Genomic DNA, 10,138 nt, shown 5'->3' with positions numbered 1-10,138 from the left:
TCCTGGAAGTTCACAAGGAGGAATGGGTGCAGACGGTAGACTACGAACATATCCCCTTCAGATGCCGAATATGCCATGAACATGGGCATCTACTTAGAGAATGCCCTCTCAGTAAAGAAGATAATAAAGAAAAACCTAACATAATGAAGGACGCTGAAAGCTTCCAGAAAGTGGCTAGCAGAGGAACAGGGGGAGAAAAGGGGCCAAAACCACTACACACTGAAGATCGAAAGGGCAGTCAGAATAAGTTTCAAGTGCTAGAAGAGCCTGAAGAAAGTATAAGAGAGATTCAACTTCAGGAGGATGAAGCTAAGGTTAAAGGAAAAAAAGAGGATACAAATCTTTCTCCAGGAACTGAATCTCAAAAAGAAACCATGAGAAGTGATACGGAGATGGAAACGAACCAGGAAATGACACAAAGTCAAACAGACATGGAAGATCATGAACTACAAGAAATTCTTGAGAAGGAAAACTTGGACCTGGAAGGATTCCTGAGGCAAGGAACCAAAGGAGGAATAGAATCTCTGCCTCAAGAAGAATGCCACAGGATACATCAGCTGTTTTTGTGGAAGACTCAGGAACAAGAACTGGAGAAAAGTACAAACATCCACAAACAGGAGCATAGAGGTGTGAAAACAATGAAAGTAATACCAGGACTAGCCACCAGAAATCCAGGCAAAAAGAGAGGCAGAAAAAAGCAACACGAGCTCCTGATGGAGTGCGGAAAGCTAATGGTAGATTCGGGTAAGATGAAAGATCTAACCAGTTACTCCTTTACTAATCTTTAATTATGAAGTTCATATCATGGAATATCAGAGGTCTAGGTAGTAAAAGAAAACAGAGAATGCTAAGTAATAGAATGAAACTAGCAATGCCGGACATAATCTTTATTCAAGAGACAAAATGCTCCATTCAGAAAATAAGGCAAATCCATAACAAATGGCTCAGCAAATTTGAGTTTCTAGAAGTCAAAGCAGAGAACACAGCGGGTGGTATTCTCACCCTTTGGAACCCCCAAAAAGTCAATATCGTAGATGCGAAGGCGACAAGAAACTACTTATCAACCATCATTCAACCTATGGGAATGACGGAGACCTTCCTGATGACGAATGTATACGGCCCTCAGAAAATTGATGAGAAGCTTAGATTTCTGAACTCCCTGGCAGAGCTCAGAAGCAGACATGAAGAAATCCCTTGGGTCATTGGAGGAGACTTTAATATGATTAAATCTCTTTCGGAAAAAAAGGAGGCACCAGAATCCTCAGTAGAGATTCAGTAGAATTCCATTCTTTTACGGAAGATATGCAACTGGTTGACTCTGAAATGCATAACGGTCTTTTTACCTGGAACAACAAAAGAGGAGGCAAAGCTCAGGTTGCCTCCAAATGAGACAAATTTTTGATCTCCGAGAAACTAATGCTCACAAATTCAGAAATCTCAGCAAGTATTCTCCCTTTTGGAGGCTCGGTGGTCGATTCAACTAGAAATCAAGGGAATTGATGCTCCTAGAAACAGATCTTTCATATTTGAGAATATTTGGCTCTCTCATCCAGACTTCATCAGCAACATTGAAAAATGGTGGTCTGAAGATCTTCAAGTTCAGGGCTCCAAAATGTTCCTCATCCATAAAAGACTAAAGCTCATAAAAGTCAGACTCAAAGAATGGAACAAGAAGGATTTTGGTAACATTTTTGCAAAAAAAAATTCTGTAGAAATCAAACTGCAGGAGCTACACCAAGCAATGATCGCAGATGGTTTTGATAAAACCAAAAATGAGCAAGCTGAAAAACTCAACCTAGATTGGGAGAATTTATGCAAACAGGGGGAAATCTTTTGGAGACAAAAGTCAAGAGTGCAATGGCTCAAAGAAGGTGAGCGAAACACTCGTTTTTTCCACCGTTCCACCATTGCCAATAGAAAGCACAATAGAATCTCCTCATTACTGAATGTTGATGGGGAGCTTCAGACCTCTCACAAGAATATTGAAGGTGTGCTGGTTCAATATTTCAGAGGCATCACTAATGAAAATAATCCAAACAGAGAACAACACATCAAGGAAATTATAAAAAATATTCCGAGGATGGTGTCAAAAGAAGACAACTTTAACTTGAACAAGCCAGTTACCGAAGCAGAGGTCAGTATGGTAATCAAAGACATGCAGAATGGCAAAGCTCCAGGTCCAGATGGTTTCAATGTTGATTTTTTCAAAGCTTGTTGGAAGGTGGTCAAACAGGACATCTTGGAGGTGGTTGAGGACTCCAGAAGAAGTAAATCCATGCTGAAAGCACTCAACAACTCCTTCATATCCCTGATCCCCAAATAGGACTCTGCCCTGACTCCTGATAAGTTCAAACCCATTGCTTTATGTAATGTTGTTTACAAAATTATTTCCAAAATCTTGGCCAATAGACTCAAACCTCTTCTTCCTTCTTTGATTTCTGGGGAACAGTCTGGATATGTTGAAGGACGGCAAATCCTGGATAATATTATTCAGGCCCACGAGGTTGTTCACTCTCTCACTAGTAAAAAGCAAGCTGGTATGATCATACAACTAGACATTGCAAAAGCATATGACAAGGTGAATTGGACTTACATTAAAAAAGTCCTTTCTGCTTTTGGATTTGATCATGACTGGATTAGATGGGTTATGGCTTTGGTTACTTCACCCAGCTTTTCAATTCTGGTAAATGGCTCGCCCTCAGAGATCTTCACTCCTACCAGAGGTCTCAGGCAGGGTGACCCACTCTCTCCCTTCCTCTTCATTCTCATGATGGAAGGATTGGGCCGAACCATTAAAAAGGCCAAAGGTTTAGGGAAGATCAAAGGTCTCCATTTAACGGAGAACGGCCAAGCCTTGACTCATCAGCAATTTGTGGATGACACCATGCTGCAGGGCATCCCCACAGTCAAGGAAGCCACTGCATACAAGAAAATCTTAAATGACTTTGCCTTGGCTTCAGGTATGGAAGTCAATCTCTCCAAATCAAAAAAAAAATTCTTAAACACTAACATTGCTATCCAAAGGAACATATCTAGAATTCTAGGCTTCCAAAGGGAGGTCCTCCCTTCAAAATATTTGGGTATCCCCCTGACGGATAAACCAATGCACAAAAGTATCTGGGAATCGGTGCTCAACAAGATGCAAGACAAGATCAAATGTTGGACTTATAGGGCGTTGAACCTGGCTGGCAGATTGATTCTAACGAAGACAGTTCTTCAAGCTATCCCTGTTTTCTTCTTATCAGCCCTGCCAGCTCCCAAAGGGGTCTTACAGCAATTCAGGAACATTCAGAGAGACTTTCTCTGGGGCAAGGAGGAAACCAGAAAGAAATGGGCCCTTGTGGCTTGGGATAAAATTTGCAAGCCCAAAAGTCATGGAGGCCTAGGCTTAGATGATCAGGAGATTCTAAGTAATGTTTTAGGAGCTAAACTTTGGTGGAGATGGGTTAAAGAACCAGGGGCGCAATGGGCTAATACCTGGAAAGAGAAATATGCCAGCTCCTGGCAAATGAGTGAGCTCATCAGAATGTCAGGGAACATAAAAGGCTCTCACATCTGGAACAAAGCTTGGGAAAACAGAGGCCTGGTACAAAACAACAGCTTCTGGGAAATCAGAGCAGGAGATCAGGCTCTCTTCTGGGAGGATAAATGGCAGCAAGAACCGATGTTGTTAAGGGAGGACTTTCTGGGCATCAAGCAAGAAACTGATCTCCAAGGGCTAACAAGAGTCAGGGATTTCTGGAATCCTCCTCAGGACACTGAGAAATGGAGAAATTGGAGAAAAATAGATTGCAGAGCGGACAACCCCATAAAAGCAAAAACAGATGAACTCATGAACATATTGGAACAGAGGAAGATTCTGGTTACAGATGGGCAGGACCAGTTAAGATGGGGCCAAAACAAAGAAGGAATCTTTAATATCAAGGAGGCTAAAAGGATTTCTCTTAACCTAGAGCCCTGCGTTTTGAATAGGTCCTGGCAAAAGCTTTGGAATTACCAAGGATGGATGAAGATCAAACTGTTTATGTGGTTAGTTCATCACAAGAAAATACTAACTTGGGATAACATTCAGAAGAGGGGAATGATGGGGCCTTCTAGATGCCAACTATGTGAGGCTCAAGAGGAGACTATGGAGCATATTCTCAATAGCTGTACCTATACCTCCTGGTTATGGGATTCCTTCAAAAGCATTTTTCAGCAGACAGACAGAGACAAAGGTAGCATTATTAACACCCTGAACGAGTGGAGAAAAGACTTTGCAGACAACGAGATCCTTAATTTAGCCTGGACCTTTACACCAAGCTTCATTATCTGGAATGCTTGGAAAGAGAGGAACAAGAGAATCTTCAAGGGTGAAAAGACTACTCCGCTCTGCCTGATGGATTTGATCTTAAAGCAGATAAAGGAGACTGTGTCCACCACTCTGCACAGTTATCCCTCGAATCCTCCCACAGCACTTGAATTGAGAACTCTCAAGCAGCTGGGAATGCATGAGATCATCCTCAATGGTCTGAGGAAAAAAGAAAGAATAGTGGAAAGGGAAAAGGAGTTCTGGCATCCTCCACCTAATGGTTATCTAAAACAGTGTTGATAATATCGCCGAAATATCGGCGATATTCGCAAATATCGCGATATTTCCGGCGAGCCGAAATATCGCCCTCGAAAAATCGCGATATTTTCATGTTTTCAATTTCTCGCGAGAATTCCGAAATTTCGGCGATATTTTAGTAAATATCGCGAGACGAGGGTAAATATCGCCAGGTTAGGTTTTATCGACTTATAAAATGGTTTTTGAGTTTTCGATGCCCGTCATTTTGTTTTCGTGCGAGCTGGAGAGTGAGACGGAACCGGTCGGTGCTGCGAAGGAGGGTTTACCGTTTGGCTGCCAAGAAAACTTAAAAGGTATGAATCATTCACATTGAATCCGACATCGTCTTCACTGTTCAGTGCCGCTGCGTTTACTGTATATACTATATACAAACGCTGGTTTACAACTGTGTTTTATAACATGTTGCATATAGTTCAAACTTCATATTACATAACTTCGTTTTAATCACCGCTACCACTATATAACCGTCAGGAATCCACGAAGACTGTAATCGTTGTCTTTAATAAATAATGTAGGGTGGTATGAATCGTATGATAATTTAGTGACTATGGGAAATTGTGTAGTAACTCGTTTGTATGGGGCAGTACTTTCTACTTGAAACCAACTGCTTCAAATTTTCAAAATGACAATGCTGAAACTGCCTTACTGCTGCATAGTGACAATGATGTAACTGCCAGGCTACAGCATATGAAACCCTAACGCAATTATGCCTCAAATGTACAGTAAAATATTGATACCCTTACAACCTGCTATCCTGTTGCAAATATATAATAGTGAAGCCTAACTGGACAATAACAAACACTCTTACAGGTGAGTCGGTGACAATACTGCTGAAAGTGACAGAGAGACTTTTGAAAGTAACACCCTTACTTCTGTAGAGTTGCAATAAGCCAGAGTAGTGACTATGAAACCGTTGCATATGTTCTCAAGGAATAGGCTTAAGATAGTCTAAACTTTAGACTCTAAAGTTTCTAATATCTATTTCAATTTTCCATACACAAGGTGACAGCTTATTGGTGTGAAATTTGAATGGGTTCTGTTCAGTGTTACCCCTCATATTATCTGAGGCCTTATACCTGCGATTTTCATCACAGTGTCATAGTTGTGAATCTTTATGCCATTTAGAGTCTAGACTAATTTTAAATGTTTTTATTTTTTATTTTTATTTTGTGTATTTTTAATGTTTTTAGTTTTTTAAATGCACTGAAATCAAGAAAGATATACAGTTTCTCTACTAAAAAGTAAAAACATAATTACAGCAAGCTATCCTTGCTGTGATTTAACGTATAACTGAATTAAGCAGTGTTGAACAATACCTTGACAAGTCTGGGCAGCAAGGACTGACAGTTAAACAAATTAAGTTTTAACTTTTAACTGTCATTTTCTTAAGAATTTTATAAATTTATATATTAAAAAAACAAGGGTTATATATTACTTAATAACTTATTAAGTTACTAATTCCAAATTTTTTTTGGTGCTGTAGGTTTCCTTTTGAGTTAGCCCACTACAAAATACAAATATGCCAAAAAACTTGGACCCATTTTGGGAGTATGGGATCCCTGATGGTGGGACAAATCGTGCATATCTTTCATGCAAATTGTGTGGGGACAAGATGACAGGTGGGGTTACACGACTGAAATACCATCTTGCTAGACTCACTGGACATGATGTTGTCATTTGTCAAGTTTCTAGTCCGGAGCTTATACGAAAAGCTCTTGAGGCAATTGAAGAAAAGGACAGAAAGAAGGAAGAGGCGGAAAGAAACAAAGTTGAACGTGCAGGTAGATCTTTTGGGATATCTTCTCCTGATTTTGATGTTCAGGGTAGTGGCCCTACTGGCCCTAGTGGGAGGGGCTCCACAACTGGCACACCATCACATGCTAGCGCTACTGCTAGTGTGAATGCGAGGTCATCATTTTTTGTTCCACGAACAGGAGCTGGAGCACAACCTGGCATAAAATCGCTTTATAAAAAAAAGGAGAAGCAAGAAGCAGATAGAGTCATGGGGAGGTGTATTTTTTGCAGCGACTTACCTCTCAGCATCACAAAAACCAATCCATTTTGGCAACCAATGTGTGATGCTATTGCTGTTGTGGGCCCAGGGTACAAAAGTGCCACATATGAGGAGTTGTGGGGGCCAATTCTTCAAGCAGAAAAACAGGACATCAACTCTAGATTGGCGGAGTTGAAACAGACATGGGAAGTCACTGGATGCACAGTGATGTCTGATGGTTGGACAGATAGGAAATGTAGGACCCTTCTAAATTTCTTGGTACATTGTCCTAAAGGTACCATGTTTATTAAATCGTTGGATGCATCAGAACATATCAAAGATGCAGCAACGATATGTGAGTTGTTAGATGGGTTCATTCAGGAGATTGGTGTGCAGAATGTGGTGCAAGTCGTAACAGACAATGCAGCTAATTATGTGTCTGCCGGCAGAATGCTTATGGAGAGGCATCCCACATTGTTCTGGACTCCATGTGCAGTGCATTGTCTTGATTTGTTGCTTGAGGATATGGGGAAACTCTCCTTCATCAAGGAGGCAGTTGATATGGCTAGGAACATCCCCAAGTTTATTTATAACCATGCTTTTGTTCTTAGCAGTGTTGCGGGGGAGCGCCCCCCCCCCCCCTCGCTCCCGCTCCCGATCCGCGCTCCGGGCGGGAGCGACTCGGGAGCGGGTCGGGAGCGCGCTCCCTAAAAAAAAATTCGCTCCCTGCCTTTTCGGGAGCGTTTTCGGGAGCGTTTTGCCTTTTTTGCATTTTTTTTTTTGTAGTAATGTTCGAAATGCAATTTTTTTTGAAAGAAACAAATAGTTTTTGAGTGGGGCAACTTAATGATCAAGTCTAGGCCCTAGTATTGATATGCTATTCATGGTAATGTTAAATTCTTAAAGTAAAAGTGACATTTTCTTTAATTTTCATTTTCATCCTTTTACTTAAATTTTTAACATTACCATGAAATGACTCAGGATGTTTGAGAGTGGTTTCGTCCTCATTGGATTTCATATGGAGAAAGTAGAATTTTAGATTTCATTCAAAATCCAGCAGACTTATCAGTTTTTCAGGATTTCAGGATTGGGGGATTGCAATGTTTCCATTGAATTTTGTCATGTATTAGGGTATGGAACTCATATTTAATCAAGAGTACCAATCCCTCTATGTACCTTGATGTTAGTGACATTGGTTGTCGAACTCCTCTATCATGACCCTTCTAAAAATGTACGCATCACTCAAACAAAATCTTGACTTGACATGCTATGCTTTTTCTATCTTATGTTAATGCTTAGAGGGTGATATTAATGACAAAGATCCCTATACAGATACAAAGGTAATGACAAAGATACCTCTGGATATTAATGCTTGGAGGGTGATATTAATGACAAAGATCCTGATTTTGCAACAAGACTAAAAAATTAGACATTTCTCGTGGTGGCAAGAGGCCCAAGCATAAGAAATAGATAATAGATTTACTTCTCTTTTCTAGTTTCTAGTAGCTTTTATAACTATTGACTCTTTCATATTTATTATGATATTTTTTTAAACAATATATGACAATTTAAGTTTGAAGTTGGCAATTATAACTCATTAGTAATGAATTATGAATATGATGCTTCATGAAAGTTGAAAGTTGTTTCATTTCATTTCATTTTATAACATTTCATTTCATGTTAGATATTATTTGTTGTAATGGTTACACTTAGCTTACAAGTACAACTTTGGTGATTAATGATGATAAATGTTATATATTGAATTTTGAAAGCTTGAAACTTTAAGATTGATGAATCATGAGACTCAATATGTTGTATGTTACTATGTTACTAACTTGCGGACGTGGTTGATGAAGATTATAACTTCTAGATGATTGTTGTTATATGGTTCAATCTATGCTTTTTTATGTTTTTTATATCTAATTCATCATTCTACATGTTTTTGTTGACATATATGTATCAAAAATTAAAAAATATAAAAAATATATATATTTTTAAAAAATCGCTCCGGGATTCGCTCCCAAACCGGGAGCTTCTGAAAATGGTCGCTCCCGCTCCCGCTTCCGCTCCCGCTCCCCGCTTCCGCTCCCGCTCCCAAGTAACATTGGTTCTTAGCCTTATGAGGAGGTTCACTAGAAACAAGGAGTTGCAGCGTCCTGCCATCACGCGTTTTGCCACAACCTTTATTACTCTTCAGTCTTTGCTTCGATGTCAGTTCGAGTTGAAGCAAATGTTTGTGTCTGATGATTGGCGTGCTTGTAGATACAGCAGGAGACCTGATGGGAGAGCCATTGAAAAAATGGTGTACTCTGAGACATTTTGGCGTGGAGTACAAGAAGCATGTGCAGTTAGCGAACCTATAGTAAAGGTTCTTAGATTGGTGGATGGAGAGAAGCCTGCAATGCCTTATTTGTATGAGGGCATGGATAGGGCCAAGGAGGCCATTCGTTCCTATTATGCAGACAAGGGTTATGCTGGCCTTAATAGGCAGATGATGTTATGGGATGTGATCGATAGTCGGTGGACAGGGATGCTTCATCGACCCATTCATGCAGCAGCACTCTTCCTCAACCCTGCATTTGCATACAAATGCAAATTTCGTTTTGATGGCGAGGTGATGGAAGGGCTCCATTCCTGTATTCAGAGGATGGTACCTGATTCTGAGCTTCGTAGCAAAATCAAGCGCGAGGTACAGAGTTATCAGGATTGTGTTGGCCTATTTGGCTTTGATGATGCCATTAAGGAAAGGGCCCTCTTCATGCCACGTAAGTGACAAGTCATCACTCATTAGAAATTAGAAATTTGAATTTAATTATGTTTTAACTTTTAACTTTTAACTTTTAAGTTTTTGAATTTTTTATTTCATTATTTTGTTGTAGATCTTTGGTGGCGAAGCTATGGTGCAAGGGTACCAAATTTGCAAAATTTGGCTATACGAATCTTGAGTCAAACATGTAACTCTTCAGGGTGTGAGCGCAATTGGAGTGTATTTGAGAAAATACATGCCAAAAAGCGCAACAGGTATAACTTTGAACTCAAGCCTTCAGTTGAGCAATTACACTTATTGTAATTTTTAATTTTTAATTTATGACCTTCAAGTGTCAAGAGTCAAGAGTCAAGACTCATGACTTTTTTTGACACTCTTACAGGTTGGAGTTCGCACGCCTCAACGATTTGGTGTATGTGCATTACAACATCCAACTTCGAGTGAGGCAAATAGAATCACCAGTGGATCCAGATGCCATTTCCTTAGACAATATTGATGTATTGTCTCCGTGGAGGGTGGAGTCTCAGGAGCCCATATTGGAGGAGTCACCTTCATGGTTAGAGCCAGTGGCAGATGATCCATTAGAGCAGGGGCAGCAAGAGGAGGACTCGGAGTCAGAGGAGCAGCAGCACTTAGAGGAGGAGCAGGAGGAGCAGGAGGAGGAGGACACTGCGGGAGCATCAGCATCAACACCATCTGCTATAGATATAGGAGAGCATAGCTTCATGCCTATCACTCATTATTTGACATTAGGTGCAGAGGCAGTGTC

At 40.3% G+C, this 10,138-nt stretch overlaps 1 protein-coding gene across 1 annotated transcript in view; it reads right to left on the bottom strand.

Moving 5' to 3' along the window:
* LOC149212395 (uncharacterized) overlaps positions 1 to 10,138 on the bottom strand; it is a 285,537-nt gene that overhangs the window by 36,833 nt on the left and 238,566 nt on the right. The gene's annotated exons all lie outside the window — the stretch shown is intronic.

Source organism: Pinus tabuliformis, chromosome 1_1 (genome assembly GCF_031772625.1).
Source record: "Pinus tabuliformis cultivar Carrire ecotype Pingquan chromosome 1_1, CPIR1, whole genome shotgun sequence".
Taxonomy (NCBI): Eukaryota; Viridiplantae; Streptophyta; class Pinopsida; order Pinales; family Pinaceae; genus Pinus; species Pinus tabuliformis.
This window is presented reverse-complemented; position numbering and strand designations above follow the sequence as displayed.